General features: G+C 43.9%; 1 long non-coding RNA gene across 1 annotated transcript; it reads left to right on the top strand.

Annotated features, from left to right (window-relative positions):
* Positions 1–3,845: 3,845 nt before the first annotated feature.
* On the top strand, positions 3,846–9,003 carry LOC308482095. The gene is made up of 2 exons (XR_013988992.1): positions 3,846–4,800; positions 7,983–9,003. It is a non-coding gene; the product is annotated as an uncharacterized lncRNA (long non-coding RNA).
* The last annotated feature ends 8,049 nt before the right edge of the window (positions 9,004–17,052 follow it).

Genomic DNA, 17,052 nt, shown 5'->3' with positions numbered 1-17,052 from the left:
TCGGGGCATCCTGTTTATGGGTGCTGTTTTCTTGAGAGCAGGATGCCCAAAACCACACATTTAGGGGTACCACGATCTCATGCGGTTCATGTGATTCATGTAGCCGTGCGTCCTGGTTTTCTGCAGCAATGTGTTTGTCAGGGGCTAGACTGAGGAGGAATGGTGGGAGCCGCCCCACTCCCTTCTCCTGAACATTCCCAAGGACATGAGGACAATATTGATTTAGAACAGTGGTTTGCAGAGGGGCATAGTCCAGAGGAGGAAAGCTGGGAAATACTGGGTGAAGAACAGCTAGAAGAGGGCACACCAGGAGAGAGATGGCTGTCAGATTCAGTGTCCTTGGACAGCATTCTTGACCCCCCCCCCCTTCGCCTAGGACTAGACGGGCTCTGAGAGTGATAGAACAGAAAGAGCAGAGGCAACAAGCTCAGATTACCCGGCGTAGGAGTTACGTAGATTAATGGGGACAGAGGGAGTAAACCTTAACTGGGAGCAATGCCATTTTTAGAAAGAGATGCATTCCTTTGTCTGTCGCTGTGATTATTAAAGAAACTATCTGGTAAGAATGTTCCTTTCATTTGATCTTCTTAATTACTGCCACCGGGGGAGGGATTCGATTCCCCGAAGCCTGACAGTGGTGGAGGGTATATCATTGCCTCCCTACACATTTTAGCACATTGCATCTGATGTAAATTCCAAAACATTGACAACAAACGGAGTATTGTTTGTATAATGGCCTGAGTTTGAAAACGTTGTTAGGTTGGTGCTTTTTTAAAAAAACCAGTACTATTCAATAAAGCTAGTGGTCATATGGAAATTAATTGGCTCACATGGTTAGCAAATGAATGAAAAGCACAGAGCCCACATTAAAGTTCAATTACCATTCCACATAAGAGTCAAGCACATAATAGCAGACAACACAAGCTCCTCTTTATTCTCTTGTATCACTGTTACAACTGTGATAACCACACCCAGGGCTTTTTCCCCCAGTTGGAACTCACTGGAACTCAGTTCCGGCACCTCTCAAGTGCCATTATAATTGCCATTATAAGAGAACAAATGAGGTATTCATGGTGAGTTCAGGCATCTTTTTTTCTAGAAAAATAGCACTGACCACACCAGGTAAAGGTAAAGGGACCCCTGACCATTAGGTCCAGTCGCGGACGACTCTGGGGCTGTGGCGCACATCTTGCTTTATTGGCCGAGGGAGCCGGTGTACAGTCATGTGGCCAGCATGACTAAGCCACTTCTGGCAAAGCCACAGCAGTGCACAGAAACACCGTTTACCTTCCTGTCGGAGCGGTACCTATTTATCTACGTGCACTTCATGCTTCCGAACTGCTAGGTTGGCAGGAGCAGGGACCGAACAATGGGAGCTCACCCCATTGCAGGGATTCGAACCGCCGACCTAGGCTCTGTTTTTTTTTAACCCACATTGCCACCCGCGTCCACACCAGACATTGTATTAAAAAAAACCTCCTAGATTACCAAAACTTGTATAATCTCGTAAATCTAGGGTACCTGTCTAGTATATTTTCAAACCACATTTTCAAACCAGAACCCCAAAGATATGTGACTGGTGAACTGAAAGATTCAAAAGCACCCTGAAGAAAACAGGGAAGGTTTTTGAGAAGTGTTTCACTTAAACACTTCATCTGATCTTCATAAAGTATTCATGCTGCACATCATTAACTCCAGACCCAAGTCCATCAGCTGTGAAATTCAATGTTTGCATGCAGAAAACCAAGGCTCTGGCTGGCTTTTATTCATAATATAAATCTGCAGATGCACCATCCTTCTTAAGATGACATAGTGATTCAGAAAATAAAGGATTGTAAAGATTAAGGGAACTTTGAAGAGAAGAATGTCATTCTTTACAGAGTGCACAGCGCCATTGTCCCCAATTATGCTTCTGAAGGAATGTGTTGGGTTTTGGTGTCTCTCCCCCCCCCCCCACGTCCATCTCTGAGGACAAAAGCTGAAGGACAGTTTTAAATGAAAGTCTCCTTTAGGAATACAAAATCATGAGCTAGACAGATTCAGCACTGACTGTGCCATGCGAGTGGTGACAAAGAGAGACGGAATACATGCCAATAAAGGATTGAGAAACATGAAGAGGCCATGAAAACAACCCAAAATTGTAGCAGAAGAAGAAAAGGAGGTAGAATACAGCGAGGAGAAAGAGGTTTGTTTCATGTATTCAGAAATGGACAATAAAATTCTCAACAGAGAACACATTATTCCTGCCATTACAAATACATCTGTAGGCATTGCCATCGCATTTCGCATAAGGCAACTTTTTGATGAATGCTTAGGGCCGCTATATGCCACATTACTCACACTTTGGAAGAAAAAAGGGTGTGCTTAAAGCAGCCACTTTTATTTTTAAAGAAAAAGCCACAGGGAACAATGTTTCCAATCCAGATTGAGGCCCGCACCTAATTCTTACCCAAAATCACCATATCCAGGTGTGATTGCTCAATCAGTAGAGACTGAGCAGGAGAATTTTAATCTGAAGGTCACGGGTTCAAGCCCCATCTTGGGCAAAAGATACCTGTATGGCAGGGGGTTGGACTAGATGACCCTGGTGGTTCCCTTCCAACTCTGTGAATGGTTCTGTTATTCTGTTGTATCTGAAGGGCTGTTCACAGGGAAGATGGAGCAGATTTGTTTTGTGAGAGATGCTTGTGCTGTGATTCCTGCACTGGAAAAGGTTGGTCTAGAGGGGATTGGTCTAGAATTCTCTGATTCTCTCTGATTCTAGGTAAAGGTAAAGGAAACCCTGACCATTAGGTCCAGTCGTGGCCGACTCTGGGCTTGCGGCGCTCATCTCACTTTATTGGCCTAGGGAGCCGGTGTACAGCTTCTGGGTCATGTGGCCAACATGACTAAGCCGCTTCTGGCTAACCAGAGCAGTGCACGGAAACGTCGTTTACCTTCCTGCTGGAGTGGTACCTATTTATCTACTTGCACTTTGACGTGCTTTCGAACTGCTAGGTTGGCAGGAGTCTCTCTGATTCTACTTGCCCCTATATGGCGCTTCTGGAGCTAACATCTAGGAAGGAGGCAATTTTTGATAGAAGACTGCTCTGGGCCAGGATCAGGACCATATTTCAGACCAGTGCCCCAATGCTGCTTTTTCTTAAAGCAGACCCCCTGAAATCAACTGCACTTAAGTCAGTCCCATTGATTTGTATGGGTCTACTTGAAGTATGACGAAGCCTCGATGTTAATGTAGTGAGTTTGACCTAATGTGAAATGTCAAGATGAGCTTCCTGCTTGGGCAAAACAGCCAACCGATTTCAGTAGACCCAAAAGAGCTCTGAGAAGGCTTGGCCTCCATGGGTCTTGAGATATCCCTGCTCAGAATACCACTTAATGGCATCTGTGATGTTACATGGAACTGATTGAGCATGGCGACTCTTGAGTGTGAGCTGGAGAGTCCTTCATTAAAATCTTACTGTGTGGTTTTGGGCAAGCCGAAAATTTCAGCTTAAGACCCTCTATATGCAACACTAGAAAAGTAATACACTGGCTTACCTTTCAGGGCTATTAAAAGGATTTGCGAGGTAATGTACATGAACTGATTTTAAGACACAAAATAAGTGCTAAACATCACTACCATTTGAGCATTAGAATTGACCACACTTTATGTGAATGCTTTATAGCTAAATTTAAGAACAATAAAACTGGAAAGATACCAGTGGATAACCTAGTTTCCCTCCACTACAGAATGTTTCCCTTATATTATATTTAGCCAATTCCAATCCATCTTTATTCAGCTTTCAGTGTGTACATTTGTCCTACAGTTCATGTAAATAATAAATAACAATTTTATTTATACCCCACCCATCTGGCTAGATTTGCCTAGCAGTTAAATAAATAAAAAGGAGGTATATCTTGGGTGTACTCTCCAGATTATGATGGAAAACAAGGTGGGACCCAGTTCTCAGCTATAGTTTAGCTTCGTCTTATGTTCCCTACACATAAATCTGCAGTGCTTTTCTTCTAGAAAAAAAAGATGCCAATACTGAGTACCCCCGAGTACCCCCAGAAAAAGCACTGTCCATATTAAAGATCATTCACAGTGTAATGCTATACATAGGATAGAAGTCTACTCAGAAGCAAGTCCCTCCAAGTTCAAGAGCCTTACTCCTAGGTAAGCGAGCTTAGGATTGTAGCCTTACTGTGGTTTAGCTTTCTCTTAGCCTCTTTTATGCTGTACTTCCCTTTCTCAGCAATCACAACTGCTGGTTTGCACAGCACACCGAGCAACGACAATAGAAAATGTCTATGTAAGGTCATCATGGGCTGAACAAGTTCTGGTCGTTCAGCCCCACTCCTTTGCCTTCGCGGTCCTCAGTGAGAATTGTTGCCAGGCAGCGGCCAATTGCCAGCAAGGAAAGACTTGCCTCCATTATGAGCTGAGTGAATTCAAGCTGCTCAGTTCCCACTCCTTTGTCCTCCAAGATTCTCAGTAGGCTTTGCTGCCTCTATGGTTTGAGGGTGAAGGTCAAAATTAGGGCAGACCCAATAATAAGGGCAGAAAATGTCACTTGAGTTCCTCTGCTTGAAACCAGACTTGCCATTTTTCATCTGGGAATCTTTTATAAGCTGCTCTGAGAACTTCTCATAAGGCTATAAAGTGAGCTTCCTAGGGTTAATGGGAGTTGTTGAGTTGAGAGAGCTGGCATCCATCTGTCTTGGGAGATGATGGAAGAAAGGGCCTTCGGGGGTAAAGTCAAACCACTGGAGAGTTACTGTCAGGATGCTGTCAGCGGCTCCCACCTGGTTGCCCAGGTAAGTATAAGGACAAGGGAAAGTTTCTTACCATCCCTTTTTATTTCAATCTTTACAGAGAGAGACTATAGAACCCAGCTTCTAGGATAATGGCGTTGTCCTGAGTGAATCTCCACCCCCATCTTTCCCACTTCCTCATTCGTCATTCTCATCATCTCCTCTGTGGGTGCTGCTACATGCGCTTTGTCTTTGAGCTCTTTGTTCTCCTACTTTTAAGGCTTGCTGGGTTCTGGGAGATGGATCGTTTTCTAATGACACCATGTCAGCTGAGTGTTGTACCGGTTCTCCCATGACTTCCCAGCTTTCCCCCTCATCTGCCTCTGAGCTGCTACCTCCCTCAACGCCCTGTTGTAAATATATAGTGTCTTCCTCTTCCTCCTCCCTGGAAAGGTCAGTATGGGGAGGTGGTCTCCACCATTCTTCCTCTGCCCAGTCTTTAACAGTTACAGTGCCTGATGTAGCTGTAGAGACCGACATGGGAGGGACATGTTTTGTTGCAGAGGGTAGATGAAGGTATCCAGTTCTACTGCTACGGGTGCACCATGGTGTTTCATCTCTCCAAGCTCCTCCCAGGAGTCACTCCTCCTCTGGTCACTGCTGTGGATGCATAAACTGACTATCTGTCTCCAGTGATGGGTATTGAAGTTCAACAACACCTAGGAAGCCAGTGTTTCCTCACTCCTGCTCTAAATAAATAAATAAAATTAAAACTGCTGCCTGTCCCAGCTTCTCTAGGAACCTACCATGCAGAATATGTAGTTTGATAGTTAATAGTCTCTCTCTCTCTCTCTCTCTCTCTCTCTCTCTCTCTCTGTGCTATACAGTGGTACCTCAGGTTAAGTACTTAATTCATTCCGGAGGTCCGTACTTAACCTGAAACTGTTCTTAACCTGAAGCACCACTTTAGCTAATGGGGCCTCCTGCTGCTGCCGCACTGCCAGAACACGATTTCTGTTCTCATCCTGAAGTTCTTAACCTGAAGCACTATTTCTGGGTTAGCGGAGTCTGTAACCTGAAGCGTATGTAACCTGAAGTGTATGTAACCTGAGGTACCACTGTAATGCTTTACATCAACTGGACAGACATTTACAGATAGGTAGCCGTGTTGGTCTGCCATAGTCAAAATAAAAAAAATCCTTCCAGTAGCACCTTTAAGACCAACTAAGTTAGTTCTTGGTATGAGCTTTCGTGTGCAAGCACACTTCTTCAGATACACTGAAACAGAAGTTGCCAGATCCTTCTATATAGTGAGAAGGTGGGGAGGGGTATTACTCAGAAGGGTGGTGGGAATGGGAGATTGGCAGATAGCTGAGATGAGCCTGCTGACGACTCTTAACGACTGTAATAGGTCTTACAGGAAAAGGCAAGGGGTGAGAAGGTGAGAAATGGCTTAGTCATGTATAATGGGATAAGAATCCAATGTCTTTGTTCAAACCAGGTCTCTCCATGGTTTTAAGTTTGGTAATGAGTTGCAATTCAGCAGCTTCTCTTTCCAGTCTATTTCTGAAATTCCTTTGTAGTAAAACAGCTACTTTGAGATCTTGTATAGAATGTCCTGGGAGATTGAAGTGTTCTCCTACTGGTTTCTCTGTTTTGTGATTCTTGATGTCAGATTTATGTCAGATTCTCTGTTTTGTGATTCTTGATGTCAGATTTATGTCAGATTCTCTGTTTTGTGATTCTTGATGTCAGATTTATGTCAGATTCTCTGTTTTGTGATTCTTGATGTCAGATTTATTACATAAATCTGACATCAAGAATCACAAAACAGAGAAACCAGTAGGAGAACACTTCAATCTCCCAGGACATTCTATACAAGATCTCAAAGTAGCTGTTTTACTACAAAGGAATTTCAGAAATAGACTGGAAAGAGAAGCTGCTGAATTGCAACTCATTACCAAACTTAAAACCATGGAGAGATCTGGTTTGAACAAAGACATTGGATTCTTATCCCATTATACATGACTAAGCCATTTCTCACCTTCTCACCCCTTGCCTTTTCCTGTAAGACCTATTATAGTCGTTAAGAGTCGTCAGCAGGCTCATCTCAGCTATCTGCCAATCTCCCATTCCCACCACCCTTCTGAGTAATACCCCTCCCCACCTTCTCACTATATAGAAGGATCTGGCAACTTCTGTTTCAGTGTATCTGAAGAAGTGTGCTTGCACACGAAAGCTCATACCAAGAACTAACTTAGTTGGTCTTAAAGGTGCTACTGGAAGGATTTTTTTTATTTGGACAGACATTGTTTACCCATTGTGCATCTTTCTTTCTTTCTTTCTTTCTTTCTTTCTTTCTTTCTTTCTTTCTTTCATCCCCAAACCTCTTTCTTTCCTTTTCTCATTCCCTTACTTACATGGACCTTACTTACATCACATTCAGACATTATCCAACAAAATAAACTCATCTCCCAGTTCCAGTCTCAATTCCTGACAGGGTGTTTCCTGTTTGCCCTTTTAGCTCACTCACTGGTAGATGGAGATATTCTCTTTTGGTTGACACACAGCCACTGCTAGCCTTGTCTGACTGACTGCATTCTTATCCTGCCTTAGCTCTACCTAATTTCTATTCATGCTCCCATATGAATACTGCAAACAGTTATTTGGGCCTGCAGAAGCTTCCTGTGACCAGTGGCTGAAAAGGTGCTGAATAAAATTCAAAACATGAAGTCAGTAATAATGAGGTTTTGACAGTGCTACTGATAGTAGCCGGGCTTGAGAAATGATTTTAAACAGATTGCTCCTTGGGGGGAATAAAACATTTTATTTCAACCTGAGTTGCATAGGAGCAGCGCTAAAAATAACTTCTATTAACTGTTCCATTCAAAGGAAAATGAATCAAGGAGTAATTACAATGCCTTAAGAAAAAAGTCAAGGATCTCCATCAGTTGGATGCATGGGGATTGTATTTCATTTATATTGTGCTAAAGAGAAGTTGAGCTCCGTATGAGGAGTCCAAAATTCATCGTGTGATTATTGGTTTGTGTTAAATTTAAAATCATGAAATAGTCTAGCAGTCAAGTTTGCAAAGATTGAAAGATCCAAAAGTCACAATGCCTAGTGCAAGTAAGAAGTAATAGGAACAGATTGTCAAACAATGTTATTCTCTGGCACTTTCAAGTACAGTTTCTTTTGCAAATGTGGTTCACCACTGACAAGAACAATTTTCTTTGTTTGTGCAGCTTCTAAGGACATTCCTTACAGCCCAGTCCTGGTCATAGGCTTCAGCTGCTGCAGTGCAAGCACAAAGGAAAATATGTGAAACAACCAACAGCCTTGAGATACCTTAGATGACCAAAGTTTGGATGGCAAACACTTTCATGGAGCACAGTCCATTTCATCATCCGATTCATATTCCTGAAACAGCAGCCAATCAAGGAGCAGCCAGTTGGCTTACAAACAAGGTGAGGAAAGGGTTTTTTCCTGGTATGTTTTGGAGGTTCTGAAAGCATTGCATTCATTCTTTCTTTTCTGTAGCACCACCGGTGTCCTTCACTCAATACGAGTAGTCAGGTCCCAGCTCTGAGGACTATGTTTGCACTGAAAATATACCTCGGTACAAATATTGTGCAACTCTAAAATCGGGGGGGCAGATGCTACCAGCCAGCTTGATTTGACAACAATTTCACCGAAGGCAATTTAATGAATAAACATTTTTTTTTGCAGAGGCAGGACAGTGTGGAAATGCTATCCTAGCTTTGGGTAACTGTTGCTTAACAGGAGAAAGAGGCAGGGAGGTCAGCATGGTGCAAACCCACTGGCAGGATCACCAAATTGGTCAGCATGGTGCAAACCCACTGGCAGGATCACCACATTGATTCCACTATTGTATTTGCACTGACTTCACCATCTCACCCCTCTCTCTCCTTGCATAGCTGCTCCACCCCATCTGGTAAGCTGCTTCCCCCTTTTCGCAAGCAGAAACTGTAAGCGCAAACACTACAAAAAGGCTTTTTATCATTTCTGGCATTTTTTGCAAAAAAAGAAAAGGAAAAGTGATTCTGCTCCTGCACTAGGTTTGAATAGGACACAACCAAGTTTTAAGAAAAATTGAGAATGGATCTCTTTAATCCATAGTAGATGCTGCTATGACAGTTGCAACGAAAAGGCTAATATGAAGTGCACATCCCTGTATGTCCTTGCCTTTGGTCAGCAGTACCCAAAAGCTAAGGAGAAAATTATTAAAAGCTTGCTTTTTTGATATCTCTTTGTCTCAGTCGTTGTATGGAAAAGAAATGTTACCAATAGGATTGTTCAGGATATAGATTGTCTTGTTCCACACTTCTGACCTACACTGCAATGTTAACATAGATTAACAACTCACGACCTAAGAGGATTATTACAGTTTCTCAGATAAAGCAGGTAATTAATTCCCCGAGGGGACTAATGAAGCCATGTTTTGCTATAATCATGTTGAGTTTTCTGACGGTTTGAAAGGCAGCGCTAAAAACTGGACAAGCGGGGCAACAGCAAAGCATCAGGATGATATTTTACAGCAGGCTCATACCGTTAATCATTTGGTGAATTTCGCACTCGACACCGCTGCGTATGAAGTAATCATATTATCGTGTCGCTTCTGGACTATATTTCATGCAGTTTTGTGAGGCAGGCACCAGCACCCACATAGCACAAAGCCCACAAGAGAGGCTATTCCTCTTTCAAAGTGGGCTGGTCATTGAAAACACAAGGCACTGATCACTTTACAGAGATGGAAATAAGCATTTTCTCCCTTCTCCAGATGCCAGAGCATTCAGGAGGCTGGAAGAAGGTATTTGTCCTCACTGTAAACAGTTTTAGGAGTCCTGAAGGAAATTCTAAGGGGCTTGAAATGTATTGGATTTTTTTCTTTAACGGCTTTTTAACTGGTTGTTTCACAATAAAGGACTATTTTTTATCTATGTCAGCAAACACTGGCCAATATGGTTCATGGCAGATTTTTACAGCCGTAAAGACTAGGAATTGCCACTGAAGCTCGTGGAGTCAGACCAAGATATGGAGTCCAGGGGCTCAAAGAAGAGAGAAGTGTAAACAACTTGAATTGTGCTCTGGCTCAGATTAAAATCTGAGCTGGAGACAAATTCCTAGATGGCCGGGGCCCCCTCACAACCAGTCAGCACCAAACCAGACCCCAGCCACCAACCCTGCCCCACTTCCCTTAAATTCAACTGGGCCAGCCATCACAGGCAGCTGAACTAAGAGGCTACGGTTTTGAAAACAACTGGAAAGGAGGCAGGGAATATCCTCCATCAGTAAATACCCATTAGAACAAGGGCATCCCTGGAGGGAGCTGGGACTTCCTCTTCCACAATACACACCTGTGGTTTGGAGACTTTTTTGTCTCTGTGCAACCTCCAAAACTCAATGATGTGTCTGTGCATAGTAGATGTGTCCCTCCATAGGGGTGATAAGGGCCTTTGATGTGCATCCTCTCTGTCTCTTACCCTTACCTGTGTTTGCTTGTCATCGTTAGCCACAGCAACCAAGTTTATGAGGTTTGGGGATCAGACATTAGTGGGATGGAAGAAGGCTGGCTGGGGTGAAAGGGGCTTGGAGCCTCATGGTGGGAAATATCAGGCTGACCTTGAATTAGTTCAGAAAAAACCCCAGGCAATTTCCTGAATTTTGAAATAATTTGGCTTATTTCTGAGCAACTGAATGGAAAGCACAGGTGGCTTACTTCCTTCTTCACTGAGAACAGAAACTTGGTTTCTTTAAATAAATTAAAGCAGAGATCTTCACATCAGTGGCGTAGCGTGGGGGGTGCAGGGGGTGCCGGCCGCACCAGGCGCAACATCTGGGGGGGGCGCTCGCACTCGCAGCTCTCTGCCCTACCTGGCTCACTCACTCTCTCTCACTGCAGTGCTGGCTGTGCGAATCCGATCCGAGCCGCTGGGTCGCCGCCCACTGTGGAGGGGGTGGGTGCCAGGCGTGCGGTGCGGAGAGAGAGTGAGGGACTATCTGGGGGAGGGACAGTGCAGTGGCCGCCCAGCGCAGCGCTGAGCGCGGGAGAGAACCACACCAGACCAGACCAGGCAGCAGCAAGAAGAAGCTGGCAGCGGCGGCAGGTTAGGGGTTAGGGGGCGCAAATTACTTGCCTTGTCCCAGGTTAGGGGGCGCAAATTACTTGCCTTGCCCCAGGTTAGGGGGCGCAAATTACTTGCCTTGCCCCAGGTTAGGGGGCACAAATTACTTGCCTTGCACTGGGTGCTGACAACCCACGCTACGCCACTGCTTCACATATCTCAATTCTGCATCCAGGACCACATTCTATACTTTCCCCATGCTCTCAGGACCCAGTGTTGGTCCAGAAATCAGGGGTACACTATCTCTAAACATGGAGGGTCTATTTAACCTTTTAATAACTAAACAAAAACCTAACAATACAGTGGTACCTCGGGTTACAGACGCTTCAGGTTACAGACACTTCAGGTTACAGACTCTGCTAACCCAGAAATAGTACCTTGGGTTAAGAACTTTGCTTCAGGATGAGAACAGAAATTGTGGTCCGGCGGCAGTGGGAGGCCCCATTAGCTAAAGTGGTACTTCAGGTTAAGAACAGTTTCAGGTTAAGAACGGACCTCCAGAATGAAATAAGTTCTTAACCCTAGGTACCACTGTACAGGGAATATGATGAAAGTGTTCAGGAGGAGAACGGATTGGCTCCCTGAAGAGTATTACCTGTATTATGCATTAGTTTTTCATGCTGAAGAACTTTGATAAATAATTACTAGGGGGTAATAGTAACCAGAGGGACGCGGGTGGCGCTGTGGGTTAAACCACAGAGCCTAGGACTTGCCGATCGGCGGTGCTCATCAATGGTTCCTCTTCATCCTGGAGAAGAGTGACTAGTGGGGTGCCACAGGGTTCTGTCTTGGGCCCGGTCTTATTCAACATCTTTATCAACGACTTGGATGATGGACTCAAGGGCATCCTGATCAAATTTGCAGATGACACCAAACTGGGAGGGGTGGCTAACACCCCAGAGGACAGGATCACACTTCAAAACGACCTTGACAGATTAGAGAACTGGGCAAAAACAAACAAGATGAATTTTAACAGGGAGAAATGTAAAGTATTGCACTTGGGCAAAAAAAATGAGAGGCACAAATACAAGATGGGTGACACCTGGCTTGAGAGCAGTACATGTGAAAAGGATCTAGGAGTCTTGGTTGACCACAAACTTGACATGAGCCAACAGTGTGACGCGGCAGCTAAAAAAGCCAATGCAATTCTGGGCTGCATCAATAGGAGTATAGCATCTAGATCAAGGGAAGTAATAGTGCCACTGTATTCTGCTCTGGTCAGACCTCACCTGGAGTACTGTGTCCAGTTCTGGGCACCACAGTTCAAGAAGGACACTGACAAACTGGAACGTGTCCAGAGGAGGGCAACTGGAAGAATTTAAGATAGAAAAAGGGACACGACAGGGGTGCCCAATTTCCCCACTGCTTTTTATATCGGTCCTGGAGGTTTTGCTAAATATGATTAGAAAGGACTGGTTGGTTAAGGGCATACAGGTCGGAGCTAAACAGTACAAACTGAGAGCATTTGCAGATGACCTAGTATTGACGTTACAGGAGCCAGAATCTAGTACTAAAAGAGTTTTAGAATTAATTCAGGAATTTGGTCAGGTGGCAGGTTTTAAATTGAACAAGTTAAAAACTAAGGTTTTAGAGAAAAACTTAACACCGATTGAAAGAGAGAGGTTTCAGAATGAGACAGGATTTAATGTGGTAAAGAAAGTGAAATACTTGGGGATTAATATGACAGCCAAAAATGGGAACTTATTTAAAGATAATTACGAAAAATGTTGGACGGAAGTGAAAAAAGATTTAGAAATTTGGTCAAATTTGAAACTCTCGTTGCTGGGCCGTATTGCTGTGATAAAGATGAATGTATTGCCTAGAATGTTGTTTTTGTTTCAGACATTACAAATTGTAGATAAGATGGACTGTTTCAAGAAGTGGCAGAGAGATATTTCTAGATTTGTCTGGCAGGGCAAGAAGCCCAGAATAAAATTCAAGATATTAACTGATGCTAAGGAAAGAGGTGGATTTGCCCTGCCAGACCTTAAACTTTATTATGAATCAGCAGCTTTTTGCTGGCTGAAAGAATGGCTACTTCTTGAAAACACAGACATTTTGGATCTAGAAGGTTTTAACAATGTATTTGGATGGCATGCATATTTATGGTATGATAAGGTCAAAGCACACAAAGCATTCAAAAACCATATTGTTAGGAAAGCATTGTTTAATGTTTGGACAAGATACAAAGACTTATTGGAAAATAAAACCCCAAGGTGGCTATCACCAATGGAAGCAAAAGCTCTGAAAAGGCTCAATGTGGAGGCCAAATGGCCGACATATTGGGAAATTTTGGAGCAAGAAGGAGATAAATTGAGATTGCAGAGTTTTGAAAAATTAAAAAATAAAGTGAGAGATTGGCTCCACTACTATCAGATAATGGAGGCATATAATTTGGATAAGAAAATAGGCTTCCAAGTGGAAAAGTCAAAATTAGAAACAGAATTGTTAGAACCCAAAACTAAAAATTTGTCAAGAATGTATAACTTGCTGTTGAAATGGAATACTCAGGATGAAACGGTGAAATCTGCTATGATTAAATGGGCACAAGATGTTGGACATAATATTATGTTCACTGACTGGGAACAGTTATGGACCACAGGTATGAAGTTTACGGCATGTAATGCCTTAAGAGAGAATATTATGAAAATGATATACAGGTGGTACATGACCCCAGTCAAGCTTGCAAAAATTTATCATTTGCCCGATAATAAATGTTGGAAATGTAAAGAAACTGAAGGTACATTCTTTCACCTTTGGTGGACGTGCCCAAAGATTAAGGCTTTCTGGGAAATGATATATAATGAACTGAAAAAGGTATTTAAATATACCTTTCTGAAGAAACCAGAGGCCTTTCTCTTGGGCATTGTCGGCCAACTGGTGCCAAAGAAGGATAGAACCTTTTTCATGTATGCCACAACAGCAGCAAGAATACTTATCGCAAAGTATTGGAAGACACAAGATCTACCCACTCTGGAAGAATGGCAGATGAAGGTGATGGACTATATGGAACTGGCGGAAATGACTGGCAGAATCCGAGACCAGGGAGAAGAGTCGGTGAAAGAAGACTGGAAAAAATTTAAGGACTATTTACAGAAATATTGCAAAATTAAGGAACTTTAGAAGGATGTTGGATAGAAACTAAGAGGTTTTTAGCTGTAATGCTTAAGAGACATGGGGGGGAAAAAAGGTTAACAATTGGTTAAAAGATTAATGGTAAGGATTTGCTGAACCAACAAATTGAATTGGAATACAAAGAAGGGAGGTATGAGGAGGTCCGGGGAAATAAGAGTAAGGAAGATAGGTTATGGAACATTATTGTGTTTTTAACTGTTTTATTTTGTACGTTTTTTCTTATTTTCTACTTTTTTGCTGTATTTTAAAACTTTATACTTTTTTCTTTGTTTTGTATTTTCATGTATTTTTGTGAAACTTTAATAAATATCATTATAAAAAAAAAAAAACCAGAGGAGGGCAACCAAAATGGTCAAAGGCCTGGAAACGATGCCTTATGAGGAACGGCTAAGGGAGCTGGGCATGTTTAGCCTGGAGAAGAAGGGGTGATATGATAGCCATGTTCAAATATATAAAAGGATGTCACATAGAGGAGGGAGAAAGGTTGTTTTCTGCTGCTCCAGAGAAGCGGACACGGAGCAATGGATCCAAACTACAAGAAAGAAGATTCCACCTAAACATTAGGAAGAACTTCCTGACAGTAAGAGCTGTTTGACAGTGGAATTTGCTGCCAAGGAGTGTGGTGGAGTCTCCTTCTTTGGAGGTCTTTAAGCAGAGGCTTGACAACCATATGTCAGGAGTGCTCTGATGGTGTTTCCTGCTTGGCAGGGGGTTGGACTCGATGGCCCTTGTGGTCTCTTCCAAAACTATGATTCTATGATTCTATGAATTCCCGTGACAGGGTGAGCTCCTGTTGTTTGGTCCCAGCTTCTGCCAACCTAGCAGTTTGAAAGTACATCAAAGTGCAAGTAGATAAATAGGTACCGCTCCGGCGGGAAGGTAAACGGCATTTCCGTGTGCTGCTCTGGTTTGCCAGAAGCGGCTTAGTCATGCTGGTCACATGACCCAGAAGCTGTATGCTGGCTCTCTCAGCCAATAAAGCGAGATGAGCGCCGCAACCCCAGAGTCGGTCACGACTGGACCTAATGGTCAGGGGTCCCTTTTTAATAGTAACCAGAGGCAGTGGTGGAGCAACATGCTGCAGCTCCCCGAGTAGAGAACAGGTGGGAGTGTGGCTGGTGCATGTCCCGGGGGCGTGGTGTGTCGGCCATGGGGGCATGGTGAGTGGCGCGGGAGCGTGGCGCATTGCCTGCAGGAGCGTGGCACACATCCAGGGTTGTGGGGTGTGCATCCTGGGAGGGGGCAGCCGTGATGGCACTCTTTCCCCAAATGGTGCCTGGGGGGTCCGCCCCCACCCCCCTCTGTACACCAGTGACCAGAGGTTCAAAGAATATGTGACCTTTCTGACTGGGGCGTTGATTTTAAGAAGAGAAGCTCTCAATTTCAGAATTTCTGTCAGTGTGCCTGCCACCCCTCCCCCCAAAGTGGGAGTGTGAGGGTATGTCCATTTCTTCTATCTTCCCACTCACTGTCCAAGCAAAATATTCTGGGAACAAAAGAGTGAGGACAATGAGGAGAATGGATATGCACAAATGAGCCTCTCTTTTTTTTGACATACACAATGGAATTGGCATCAGGGCAGCTACAAAATCAGTTTTGACATCTGCTCCTATGTCAACACATTAATTACCTGCTTCTGTTCCTTTGCCTGCGGGCACTTCAGCTGAGGCTTACCCATTCCAACATTTCTTTCTTTCTTTCCTTTCATTACCCAGCCTTAGTTTTGTAGGAGATCTGTGGCAGAAATGGACCAAGTACAAGGAACAGAGGCTGGGGGTGGAGAGAAAGACGCTATTCAGACCTCAGTATGTTTACCTGCCTTCCTTGTAAAAAAAAAAAGGGTGTGTTCTGGAATTTCTAAAGCAATTTTCTCACTCTGTTTTTTTCTTTTTAGGTAGTTGATTCAAACTTCTTTTGAGAGCCAGTGTGGTGTAGTGGTTAAGAGCAGTAGACTCGTAATCTGGTGAACCGGGTTCGCGTCTCCACTCCTCCACTTGCAGCTACTGGGTGACCTTGGGCCAGTCACACTGATACTATTAGCCAGCAGAAGTGACTCCTCCATTGCAGCAGAGTCACAGTGCGAGCTTCACAGCAGGACAGTTGGCATCAATTACTGGGAGGGTGAGGGGTGAGGAAGTGAGGGGGCAGGCACTTCCCTCCCCACTATTTCTCCCCTCTCCCTATCAGTAACTGGTGATGACATCACTAACGGAAAGTTAGCTTTGTGTCTCCCCCACCCCACTGTCAGGGACTAGGCAGAGGAGGAATGGTGGAGACCACCTCCCCAGCCTGACCCTTCCAGAGAAGAAGGAAACAGTTCAGAATTACAACAGGAGTTTGGGGGAGATCACAGCTCATAGGCAGATGAGGGGGAAAGCTGGGGAATAATGGGAGAGGAGGAGGAGGAAGAAGAAGCACCAGGGGAGTGACAGGTGATGGATTCAGTGTCTTTAGAGAGCATTCCAGACCTCCCTTCACTCCCAGAACATGGCAGGCCTTGAAGGTAGGAGAGCAAAGAGCTCAAAGGCAGAAGGCACATCCCAGCACCTGTAGTGATGACTCATGAGGAAGTGGGAGGGGTGGAGATTCACTCGGAGCAATGCCATTATTCTGAGGCCACATCCCCAAGCTTCTCTCTGTGAATATTGAATAAAAGCAGGTAGCAAGGACTTTCCCTTGTCTTGTCCATTCCTGGCAACCTGCTGTGGAAGTTGGTTCCTCTGCACTTCTGTTAGTCGTCAGTGCTAAGAACTGAAGCCAAACATTCATTCAGCAATACCTTCAGTGCCATTAATTTTTTCAATGCTAGAAAAATGCAACCTGTGCTGTTGATAGAAGTAGTATGACTCATGCAACACGTTGGCGACTAATATACATACAATAATTACCAAAATGATTATGCTTTCTTTATCAGTCTTCTGAGAAAAATACAAAACCTTATGCAAAGCCACGGAGACTTGCAAACTACCCAACCTAAGGTGAACTTATAATGTCTGATTTCAATGGGTTTTTCAAGTGCTTACCTCAGTCTTTT

The sequence above is a fragment of the Podarcis pityusensis genome, assembly GCF_964106645.2.
Source record: "Podarcis pityusensis genome assembly, chromosome: 7".
Taxonomy (NCBI): domain Eukaryota; kingdom Metazoa; phylum Chordata; class Lepidosauria; order Squamata; family Lacertidae; genus Podarcis; species Podarcis pityusensis.
Note: the sequence above shows the minus strand (reverse complement) of the source record. Positions and strands in the feature narration are given on the sequence as shown.